This window comes from Lissotriton helveticus, chromosome 5_1 (assembly GCF_964261635.1).
Source record: "Lissotriton helveticus chromosome 5_1, aLisHel1.1, whole genome shotgun sequence".
Lineage (NCBI taxonomy): Eukaryota > Metazoa > Chordata > Amphibia > Caudata > Salamandridae > Lissotriton > Lissotriton helveticus.
The window spans coordinates 408,977,857-408,986,365 of NC_136065.1; the positions used below are offsets into that span (position 1 = coordinate 408,977,857).

At 48.2% G+C, this 8,509-nt stretch overlaps 1 pseudogene; it reads left to right on the forward strand.

The window, feature by feature from the left end:
* Positions 1–4,345: 4,345 nt before the first annotated feature.
* LOC144752484 (isocitrate dehydrogenase [NAD] subunit gamma 1, mitochondrial pseudogene) lies at positions 4,346–6,763 on the forward strand (annotated as a pseudogene).
* Positions 6,764–8,509: the final 1,746 nt, after the last annotated feature.

Consider the following 8,509-nt stretch of genomic DNA (forward strand, 5'->3'; position numbering starts at 1 on the left):
ACTGTGTTTAAGGCCACTCGCCGCTCCTGTGCCGTAGTCATAGGATCGGACCCCCGAGAGGACCCCGAGAAGCGTTTCTTTCTGACTCTCTGACACCGATCTCTTGCAGTTTGGCACTCCAAGTTGGTTGACTCCTCAGGGCTGGGTGGTGGTAGGCCCACTATCTCACATGCCTCTTGAAGGGATCCAACCTAGTAGAGTTTGCCGTCCCATTGAAGAGAACGGGTGACCCCAGGAGTAAGCTATTCCTTTGTCCCAGAGATGTAGGGTTATTACTCTAAACTCTCGCCTCTTTTGTAGTGTGCCGGCTGCCAAGTCTTGGTAGAGAGCTATAGAGTGACCCATATACTTGATTGAATGCTTGGCCCTGGCCTCCCGCAGGATACGTTCTTTAAGGGGGTAATCTAGATAAAAGCCAGGATGTCTGGTGGAGGCGCCTGGGCCCGTCGTCTCAATTCCACTCTATGTGCCCGGTCGATATGGATCTTCATGTCTGGCGTGGCTCCCAGGATGTCTTGAAACAGCTCTTGCAAGTAGTGGGTCATATCCTCCCACCCTGCATCTGAAGGCACTCCCTTCACCCAAATGTTATTCCGCTGAGAGCGATTTTCGAGATCCCCCGCGTGGGCCTGCAGATCTATGTGTTGTTCCCGAAGACGGATCACTTCTTGCTGAAGCATTGTTGCCTCTTTGTCTCTGTTTTGCTCTTGATCCTCTATTGCGGACACTCTTTCTCCTATCGCGTTGACGTCCCTTCGGATCTCTTTTACCTCCCCTGCTACCTCACTTTTGAGCGATAGGAAGTCCTCTCTTAGGGTTTTGAAAAGTTTCTCCAAAAAGGAGCGGGTAATCGGGCCTCCAAACTCTCCGGGTCGAGCTGGAGCTGTTTCGTGGGGGAGGATCTATTTTCTCCATTGCCAGCTATTTGGGGTTTAGTTAGCATATCTTTCAATGTTCTGTCCTTTTTCCCTCTCATGGAAGCCATAGTAGCAGTGGAGGCTCTAGTGCTTGAGGTGAGGTGTCGCCCTTCTGCGTTTCCGGACCACACGTGGCCTCTGCACGTGTCTAGTAGCTCTGCCATCTCAGGACCTGCACCCCGAGTGCCTGTGAAGATTGATGCGTTGTGGGCACGTCACTTGCTCTTACACCCTCAGAGCGCTTTCTCCACTACTCTCAGCCTGAGGCAGCCCTGATGGAGCAGTGGGAATTGCAGTTCTACGGCCCAACAGGCGTCCCCTGCTTCTGTGGTACCGCTCTCTGCCCGCAGCTGCCGCCTGTCAGCAGGCCCCGTCCATGCTGCCTCTCCGCCCTTTGGCGCGTAATGCAGTCGTGAGTACAATGCCCCTCTGGCCCCTGCCGCTATGAGGGCTCTGCTTCTCCCTGTATTAATGCCCACTGAGCTGGGCCACAAAAGCTGTGTCCACAACTGCCCAACCTCTAGGGCTGACCTCTTTTGTTCTCTGTCTCTCATGGTGTCCCCTCTCCTCTCTTTGTTCCTAGGTCTCTATTCTTTGCCGAGGCTGGGCTCAGCCCGGCCGGCTGCCCGAGATCAAGACCTCCCCGGCCGCGGCCTGGCCTCCTCCTCGCGCCGCCTCATGTCTGCTGCCAAGGTGGACCTCCGCGATGGGCCTTGTTGGTGGGACCTCTGTATAGCCGTGTGCTCTGAGGTTCGGAGCTGCCCTCTGTGATCCAGCCGTATCGCTGAGTGCTGTATCCTCCACAAGCTGCTCTGGCTCTCTACGGGCACCCTCCATCAGCACCACTGCCCCAACAAGGGCCTGATCGCCAGCGCCAAGCCCCGGTTCCGCGGCTTCACGGGGGATCTAGAGTCACTGTACACCGTCCATGGAGGCCTTTGGTGCACCGCCAATGCTGGCCTTCCGGGGTTGCTGCCTGTTTGAAACACTGCCCAGGCCACCCTCTGGTTCTCAGACCTATGAGCGCCAGCCGATATGTCTGGCCGAAGCTCTGTTGGGTCGATCGACGTCCATGGGGCTCCTACTACAACCACAGCTTCTGGCGCGGCCCCGCCCTACCCAGGTCCCACCCGGCCTCTCCCTCGCTGGGGCTCCTTCTCTACTCCCTGCGGTGCCTGCACTGTGGGTGACACGGGTCTGCTTTGCGTGGGCCTCCTGGCACTAGTCGACCCACTGGCCGATGCCCCGATGCTCCACTCAGCCTCGCCTTTGCTGCGCCATCCCGGGGCTTCGTGCTACCTGCCAGGCCTCAGCTCTCCATGCAGTGCCGGTCAGCCATACTCCCCTTCTCTCTGCCCGGGGCTTCCCGCCTAGCCCCTCACCTCACACAGCCGCTCCTGGTGGGTACCCGCCTGCTCTCAGGGACCCACGTTGCTTCACCGGCCTGCCGCCAAGCTCCTCTGCCAGCTTCTTCCCAGCGAGGTGTGGCCAGCTGCCATTTTCTCCTCTCTGTGCCGTGGACTCTAAATGCTCCGTATTACCTCCTCCAGCTGAATATTCCCCTTATCTCGGAGCACTGTTGGGCTGTAAGTGCGTCTCCACTTATTACCCGGTCTTCAGAGGCTGCTTATCGCTGGTTTTGGCTGATTCGGGCACCCGGGAGCGGGGAGACGATGTAGAACACGTCTTACCCGCTTGCCATCTTGGCCACGTCCCCAATTATAGTTTTTAAATTAATATTTCAAGGATTTTTATTTTTTATCTCAGTATAAATTAGTGAACTCGAAATATGACGTTCATTTGGACAAATATAAGCTCCTTCACATCTTTAATAATTTAGCATAGCCTCTGAGTCAGCCTTTGAGAGGTTTATACTTTGATCTGCATTGCTGGGAGGGTTAATTGCTCTGTTTCCCAGCTGCAAATCATAGACCTTTTCAATACAATAAACCCATCCCAGGAATATTGGGTACCTTTTAGTAGAGGGAGGGGTGGCTCAGGAATCTCCATAGCTGTAAGCAGCACTTCCCTGTAATTTGATTAGGAGGATGTTCCCACATAGGACAAAGGAAAGGCAGTCAGCTCCTTTGCACTAGTCACTACAGGTTCCTTTAAAGTCTAAGACGGATGAAACCTAGCCTGAGTGGGAGAAGCTTAGATAAAGGAGAGCGACAGGCTTTAGTTTTTGAGTTTTGAGGGAGTTGCCATCTTGAAATCTTGCCAGAGTGTAATACAGGGGTTGGACAGGTGGTAAGCTGGGTCCTGTGAGTGACAAAGGGAATGTAGAGACAATGTGGCACTAGTTGGCTGAATGAGTGCCACAACTCCCAAAATAAATTTCCATTTTTAGGTCTTTGCCCAGCATCATAAAGCTAAGAGCAGGAGTGAGAAAACAAGAGCCAGCCTGATACCATGCACCCATATTCAGATGTTTGGACCCCCTGGCTTGAAAACTGGATTTGTATGGACTTTCTCCATAACTAGTTACTTTATTTCTCTGACTCCCTCTAAGTAGAAGATGGCCTTGCTGGGGAACCTGAAGGAGAGGGCCCCCTGACTAATTTATAGATTGGTTCTTCTGTGGGTGCCTCTGGAGTGGACACTACAGACTCTTGCTAGACACACCTGGCAAGTAGTAAATGGTCTGTATCTGGGGAGTTCAGTCGGGAAAAGTGGTCTGTGGAGGTGTTGATGCCCGGAACACCTGCCTGATGGGCCTGCTCAGATATCTCCAGAAAAGCTGCTGCAGGGTCAGAGTCTGTAGAAAAGATTCAGATATCCTCTTAAAGAAATACTAGGAGCCATGGGTTCCATACGTTTTCCCCTGTGTCTGGAGTGTGACAGTACCACCAGGAGCCTAACACAATCAACCCCTTTAAAATTAGCACAACAGGTTCTGAAGTATCCTTCAAAGATTGTGTGAGTGTTTTTTTGTGACCACTGACCAAACCCATCTGGAAAGTTGTTGACAATATGGCTCCCACTGGGGAACCATAGCATGTACCTGCTCTAAATTATTAAAAATCCCCTTAGGGGTGAGGGACTACTGCCAACACCACCACTAGTACCTGGGAGCCCTTAGTCCTTTGCGTGATGCCCCTTTGTTGGCCATGCAGCCTTAGGAATCCTGCATCCAGCTCGCAAAGCCCATGTAAAGAAGAATGTTCAGTATTTTAAAAAATATTTCTAAATTATTTGCTCGCTTAATTAATCTGTTAGGAATAATCAAAGAAAACTGTATTTAATTATTGTTTCAATTGCTCTTTCAATACGTTGTTAACAAATTAACATCATGGCACAATTTCAATTAAATGTCATCTCTTACACTTAACATATCATATGTGCAATGATGCACCTTAATTATTTTGTCCTTTTCTGGAAAGCATTTTCGTTAATTTTGTCCATTTTTCCTATTAAAATAATTGAATACTGCTCTGGCTCTGCAGGGACCCACCATGTCTGGTCGCTCCTCCCTCACCGCGGTTCGGCTCCTGCAGCCGCTGCAGCGCTGCCTCGGACAGCCCTTGCAGGGTCTGGGGGCCAGCTCCATCTACAGACGGACTTACTCGTCGCAACAAGTCATTCCACCTCCGGCTAAGAATGATGGCCGACATACTGTGAGCATGATCCCTGGAGATGGCATCGGGCCAGAGCTGATGCGGCATGTCATCAAGGTTTTAAGACATTGCTGCGTCCCTGTTGATTTCTAGGTAGTGAATGTGAACTCCACAGTCACTAACAAGGATGTTATCCAGACTGCTATAATGGCAATTCGAAGGAACAGAGTGGCTCCGAAAGAAAATATTGAAACCAATCACAATATGCTTCCATCACACAGATTGCGGAACAACCTTCTCCGGACCAGTCTGGACCTGTATGCCAACGTGATTCCCTGCCAGAATCTGCCTGGGGTCAAGACCCGACACAAGAACATCGACATTCTGATTGTGCAAGAGAATACAGAGGGACAGTACAGCAGCGTGGAGCATGAGAGGATCTCTGATGCAGAGGCCTACCATCCCTGTTCACATCCTAACCGTGCATCCATTACCTCCAGAGGATCCCTGATGCAGTGGCCTACCATCCCTGCTCACATCCTAACCATGCATCCATTACCTCCAGAGGATTTCTGATGCAGCGGCCTACCATCCCTGTTCAAATCCTAACCGTGCATCCATTACCTTCAGAGGGTTTCTGATGCAGCAGCCTGCCATCCCTGTTCACATCCTAACCGTGCATCATTACCTCCAGGGGGTCCAACGACCTGCTGGACCTTGGTCCACGTCTCCTGCTGGAAAGGTTGCCGTGATTTCTTGGCCCCCTCCCATCTGCCTTTCACAATGCTTGCATCTCAGGTGGAGGTGGAGTTTGCTGTAGTGCCTGTCCCCGAGATGGCAACTGGGGCCAATCCTGACTACCGCTGCGGGGGACACCTGAGGCACCAGGGCACTCCCAAACCAACCCTGCTCCTGCTTACCCTCCATGACATTTGACTCGTAGATCTTTCCATCGGCAGCTGAGACTTAGACATTTTGAATGACGCCCGGTGGAGCTACCTTACGAGCTACAGGGGAGATGGGCTATGGATTTACCTCCTTAACCATCGCCTACCCAGCCAGTCTTTGGGCAAACTCTCCTGCGTCTCTCTACTGGACTTTTCTCCCTTCTCCTCTTCTCCATACCCCCTACACCCCTCTACTCTTCTCCTCTTTCCAGCTATTGACCTTTGCCCTCACCCGTCCTTGCTCATAGTTCCCACCCTGTCTTTCCACTGGACTTTCTTCTGTGAACTCTCCCTCATCAGTTGAGACCTAGATATCTGACTGATGCCCAAGGGAGCTACCTGTTTAGCTATTGGGGAGACGGGCTGTGGATTCCCTCCTCGGACGTTACCTACCCAGTTGGTCTTTGGGCAGACTTCCTTTCGTCTCTCCTGCCATCTTTTCCCTCATCCTCCCCCTTCACACTTCCCCCTTCCCTCCTCCTCTCTATTTGTCTCACCTTTCTTTCCGCACCCAATTTGTTGCATAATTTTTGATGCAATTTGTATTTGTTTTCATTCTTTGTAACAGTGTGTAGCCTAATGTAAAGTGCTCTGATACCTACGGGTCTAGCCAGTTCTATATATAACTCATAATAACGTTCCTCTGAACTTCTGATGGACCTCTGCCGACGCCCCCTGAACAGTTACCAAAACTGTTTGTACTCACCTCGATGCACGAGGAACCTTGGCTGATGCCCGGTGGAGCTGTCATATGCAGCTAAAGAGGAGCCTGGCCCTGGTTTCACCCCCGCGGCCGTCAACTACCCAGCCGGACATCTGTCATTATTTTCCTTGTTTTTCCCGTTGTGTATTCCCCCTCCTTCCTCCCCGTGTGACTCTTTGATTTAAGTGATGTAACTATGTAACCTGTAACTCGCTGTAACTCATGTAAAGCGTTCTGATACAATTTAAAAAAGTAAAAAAGAATAACATCACTTTAAAATAGGATTTCCTCATTAGAAATGTTTTTCAATGTTTTTTCACATAGACGTAAACCGCAACATCCCACTGTTACTCTGACCATCTACTTAAAGTGGTTTCCATTGATTTGAAAGTGACAGAATGTATCTGTCACAGCCATTTGCTGACATAGTTTCTACTTCGGGTGTGCAGTCAACAAGGGATCATGCAAATCCACCAATTTACATACTGATGCATTGTGGTAAAATTGTATATATGCCTTCAGTGGAGCAAACGACATTATTTTGCTATTGGAAAGACATCCACTTGTTAGAAATAGTATAGATTGAAGAAATGGTTCTGTAATGCATATTGTGTCATATATAATTTGAAAATATTGTAGACTTCAAGCTCCGGACAAAAATACGTGCACACAGCCTTCAAGAGTCGAAAACCACAATGAAACATGAAAAATGATTCATGAAATTATAATATGCTTTCGAGGGAGTTCAATTCCAGTCATCTTGCGTCCCCATGTCAGGCGATTTAGATGGTTTGAAGCAGAACACGGTACATCACTGCAGCGTTCGGGGTAATACATTATAAAAGTGAACAATTCAATGCCTTTAGATCGGCTTCTGTATAAATAAGGGCCATTTCTTCACATTTATTTTTTCATTTTACGTTTTTATTGTGCTCACAACAGATCCCAGGCTGTCAGAGTGTTTTTTACAAGGAAAATGCAAACCGTATACCTGAAGACGAAAAGCGCCAATTGGAAGACCAGCTGAAGGAGTGTATACAAGTAAATTCATAACAATATTTGTAAATATTAGGGACCGAGGAGCAGTCGGCAAAGACTGGGTAGAGCAACAGAAATAGCTCTACTGGAGTATATTTGCTGCAGAGGTAGAAATGTAGCGCTATAACAAAAACTAAATCATAATGGAAGAAAATATCCCGTGTGGATGGCTTGAACTATGCGCGGCCTTCACTTTCTCTGAAGTATATGACAGGGAATGTCTGTTCATGGGAGAGGAGAAGAGGAAATATATTAATACTGGATTTAGCTTACAGATGGTCTACCCAAAAATAAAATTGGCGAAAGTTGTCAACACTTGGCATGGTGGCAGTTTTGGGAAGGTAGAGCTGCTGATAACCATGTTGTCCTTCAATCCCTATGTAGGCAGGTGGGGTAAACAGGACACCCGCAATAGGATCCTGAGGACTACAAGGAACAAGTAAGTAGGAATAGGAATAGGATGGGAGGGAAACACTGAGCAGTCAGTGGGCTGCTGTGTACCGAATTGGAATGTTTCTCTGCAAGGAATCGGCCCGGTCCGAATTGCATTCTCAATGGGCCAAGTGTACGAACCGAATGTAAGGTGTGACTATAACAACACTAATATGTATGCAGCATTTAGGCATCAGTTTATGCATTCATGCATTCAGACCTTGGCTCGCCGTCTCTTTGCAGGAAGATGCTGTTACGAGCCCTAGACCGCTCAAAGGTAATGGATCATGCAACTGCTTCCTGGTGTATTGCACCTCATACTGAACAACTTTCTTGACCTCAGTAGCAAGTCATTTATGCTGTATATTGTTTTGTTGATTCCACGTCTCCACTGTTCAGTCTTCCGCTGTTTCCATCTCTTACTACTTGCTAAGGATTCCGTATGATCTACCCGATGCCTTAGTTTATGACAGATGTGAGTGGGATCATGCTCGGACTGGTGTGCGAATCCTGAAACTTGGAAGCAGTTTGTCTCAGAAGAAGAGGCTCTCTTTGCCAGTTCAAAAAGATGTTTATTAATAAGAAATAACACCATGATATACAATATTATAAAAACAGTACAAATAATGGGAATATAGGTAATATATCAGTTAGATTGGAAAGCATACAAGAAATATAAAAGTATTCTAATAGTAACTAAAACAGTGAAAACAACTTCATCATGAAACACATCAAAAAATGAGGAAGAAAGTATTACACAGCAAGTAAAACATTACAATGCATAAAAAATATAAAGAAAGCTATATATAAACAAAAAAGGAAGTCATGGAGGTTTAGGTACTTCTTGTTGCAGAGGAGTAGTTGAGGAAAGATGCCTGGCACTAGTGTCAATAAAAAGTATAACCGCTTCCCACA